The sequence below is a fragment of the Myotis davidii genome, unplaced genomic scaffold (genome assembly GCF_000327345.1).
Source record: "Myotis davidii unplaced genomic scaffold, ASM32734v1 scaffold657, whole genome shotgun sequence".
Taxonomy (NCBI): Eukaryota; Metazoa; Chordata; class Mammalia; order Chiroptera; family Vespertilionidae; genus Myotis; species Myotis davidii.
The window spans coordinates 998,962-1,002,963 of record NW_006287917.1 but is presented as its reverse complement, the minus strand read 5'-3'; positions in this window follow the sequence as shown (position 1 = coordinate 1,002,963).

Genomic DNA, 4,002 nt, shown 5'->3' with positions numbered 1-4,002 from the left:
AATGGTCGTTTGACTCCCAAATGGGTCGCGACCCACAGGTTGAGAACCGCTGTCTTAGCTAGTCTTCAGAATCCAAGAACTGTGTTGCTATGTATGTTTGGATTCATTAGCAGGATATCCTTTAAGAAATAAAAAGACCTGGAATGTTATTGTAAGGATATCAGCTTTTATTCTTAGTGATAAGAAAAGGTCTTGGAAGGTTTTAAGCAAAGGAGTGTCATGACCTGACTGATATTTTAAGGAATGACTCTGGTTATAATGTTGAAAACACCTTGGTGTAGGGGAAGGGGAGACAAAGTTGGGAACAAAGACCTGTTAGATTATTGCTGAAATCCAGACAAGAGATAATGGTATCTTGAAACAGGTGGAAGTAAATTGGTGTGAAGTGTTGATTTGGTTTATATTTTGAATGTAAATCAAATGAGAGATATAAAGGTATGAAAGAGGAAAGATTAAAAAAAAAGGAGTCAAGGGCACACTTTTTAACTGAGTTATTAGAAGAATGGAGTTGATAGCATATTGAGCAGAAACATTTTAATATTTTCAAACCTAATCTGACAGCTAACAGCTAATAATTGTCTAGTTCTTTATAATTACAAGGGCATTTGTACTTATTATCACGTTATTTTATCATCAAAACAACCTTGAACATAGGCTTGGTGCTATTATCATCTCTGTTTTATAGAAACTAAAATTGTCTCAGGGAAATTAAATTACTTAGCCCAAGATCTCACAGTTGGTGATGTGACTCAAATTTTAACCCTGGTCTGCTCGACCCAAATTTAGGCCATGGTCTGTCTGTTTGCCTTTTAATTTGCTGTTTATCCAGCATTTATTCAGACTGAATGTACTTCTGCTTTCACACTGTTTTTTTTGTACTTCAGCCTATGTAAACAAAGCAGCCGACAGCTATTGCCATTCTAATGAGATACACACACAAGGGAAAAGGTGAGAGGAATCCTTAACTGCATGATTGTGCTTCTGTAAGAAACCCACACACTTAGCCCAGCACACTTGTAACCTGAAAGCAGGAAATTATTTTGCAAATTGCTGAGATATAACACAGTTCCATTAAAAGGAGAAACCAACAGTCGTCCTAGAGGTAGTCCTTCCATCAAGACTAGTCATTAGAAGACCTAGTTCAAGTTTTAGTATTTGCTATTAGCTGTTTGGTCATGTTCCTGTCAAAAGCTAATGCAAATCTTATTTAGAATGCGACTTATTGTCATTAATATCAATAATTAACAATTCATAAACGCAAACTTTTTTTTTTTGCTTTAGCCACCATTAATTCTGCAAAGGAGAATGTCTTACTGATGAAAATTCTGAGAATTATGGTAAGTAGAGCTGGGGAGTGTTAGGAAACAGAACTGAGGACATGTCAATTCCATGATCTTTGTAGAAAACTTTCCATATTTGGTTCTCTGAAAAACCGGGGCCAAGCTCTATTTCTTTCATTTGCCAAGAATTTTCGCTCAAATTCATGAACCCTTGATCTAATGAAAACTCTAAAATAAAAATGTAAAACCTGCTAAGCTTTCACCTTTCTCTCTTCTTCCTCTCTGCACATTGTCCGTCCAGACCAAAGTTGTCACTGCAGCCAAGGCCAGAGCATGGCAAAGTGAATTCAGATTGAGTTGTTTGCCTGGCTCAGGTCGTTGCACGTTTCCCATCTCTCTGAATGTCCCTATGGATGCTCTGCATTTGCATGTCCTTCCTAAGCAGCAGAGGGATGTGTTGGCAAAAAATAATTAAAGTGGTCCCTGGAAGGACAAGAAAGGGTATCTATATATATAAAAGGCGAAGTGACCAGCTGACCAGCCGACTGGTTGGTAGGTATGATGCACATTGACCACCAGGGGGCAGACGCTCATTGCAGGAGCTGCTGAGCAACAGCAACTTGGCAGAGTGCCCTCTCGCACTCTGGGGCCCCTTGGGGGATGTTGGACTGCCGGTTTCGGGTCTGATCCCCTCAGGCCAGGCAGAGGGACCCCACCTGCCAGAGGGACTCACTCACTCTGCAGATGCCCTTTGAGCCCCGCGCCACGCCAGGTGCAGCCGGCTGGGGAGGGACTGTGAGAGGTTGGCTCTAGGGTGTGTCTGGGCATGTCTGGCCAGTCTCACCCAGTCCTGCCCCACCAGCCACCTTCTAATTAATTTCCTTTCAATGTGCACAAATCTGTGCACCAGGCCTCTAGTAAGGTAGTAATCTTGAAAGAGGACCATTTCCTTTAGTGTAAAGATGCTATCTCATGCAGCCTTGCCATTGGATTGGCAAAATGACTGTTAGCACATTGTCCACAGATGGATGATGTTAGCAGTGGTGAGAATCCCTTTGGCCAGGGTTTCTGAGCCAGAACTGTGTTAGAATCATCTCGGGAGAATGCTGAGGGAAATGCAGCTATATACATGGCTCCTCCTTCACTGCTAGCATTTTCCAAGTTCACAATTGCATAAGTCTATGATATTCTTTATTTAAAAAAAAGTAAGAAGTCATTTGGGTCCATCCTAAATTATTCCCTCTAGGAAAGAAGATGGAAGGAAGAAAGATTTTTCCAGCCTGATTCCAATCTTCCAAAATTATTTGAATCTGGGTGTTTTCCTGACCTTGGTCTGCCAGCTGCTCAGTTATACTAGGATCCCATTCATTTATGATTTGGGAGTCACCTGTCATCATGGTATGCAGAAGAGGGGCTACAGCAAGAGTGCAAAACCTATGTGAATGTCTCAGTTGGCCTCTTGGAAGATAATGTAGTTACATGTTGAGCAAGCAGAGAATGCAAACAAAGAGAAGCAGTGTGCTACAGCAGAAAACTGCTGGGATGGGAGCCAGAAAATGGGTTCCAGTCTAATTCACAAGGGCTTTTGTATGGGTTAAATGACATTACATATGTTCCATGTCCAGTTACACAGCAGATGCTCAATCTTTTTATTTCTTGGTCCTGATTCTTCCATGAGCAAATTGTGGCACTGAACAAGTCAGTCCCACTCTCAGTAACCTTGTCTCTAGTGCAAAAACAGCTGAGAATGAAAAGACTACATATTCAGATACTGTGTTTTAAAGCACTATGCTAGGTGTTTAAACTAAATTATTTCATTTAATCCTCATAGTAACGCTTGTGTTAGGTATTATCAGCCTGAGACCAATGAGACATCTAAGGCTCTGAGAATTTTAATAATTTGCCCAAGGTCATGAGAACATTAAACGACAGAGTTTGATTCATGGACTCTAATATCAAGGCCAATGACAACTGGAAATAATGCTTCTCAAAATTTCCCTCATGGAAGGGGAACTTAAAAACCTAAAATGACTTCACATCTGTTTTATCTTTAAAATTCACCTGGATTTGTTTGCATTCTATCCATCATGTATGCATGATTGTTTTACTATGAAATAAATGCTTCAGAGTAGTGTTTATTCTCTAGTCTGATATGTTCTGTTCATAGTGTTAGTTCCTAGACACATGCACATCCACAGATGTGGAAATAATGAACTTTAGGAGGTCATCTCTATAGGCTTTTCTAATTTTAATGATTTACAGGTTTAATTAAGTGCCCTGGTTATCAGGCAATTAGAATTATATAAATAGTTGTCAGTGTTACTTAGAAATAGAATGCCGTAATAATCCAAGTTTTATTGGTCAAAGTGTTGTTAATGGGGCAGTCTTCCAAGGCTGATGCAGGGGACAAGCTATTAGAGGTGTCGGACTACCCTCTCCTGAGTTAGTGTATCTCTTATAATCAACTGCCATAGTTCTAGGCAGCCCATGTGAGATGTGGGTTGCTTTGGACAAAGGGAATGTGGCATCTCCCAGATCCCAAAGACCACAGCACTTTTCAGGTGGTCCTCTATTACAGCTGCAGCTGCTCAAACTGCTCTCTGTAACTTCAGACTGCTCAAACTGCTCAGTAAACCCTTCCTCCTCTTGCCCCTTCAGCAGTTCCAACCAATGTCCAGTTAGTTGCCTAATCCTGCTCATATTTTTGTCATAGTTCTTTCAT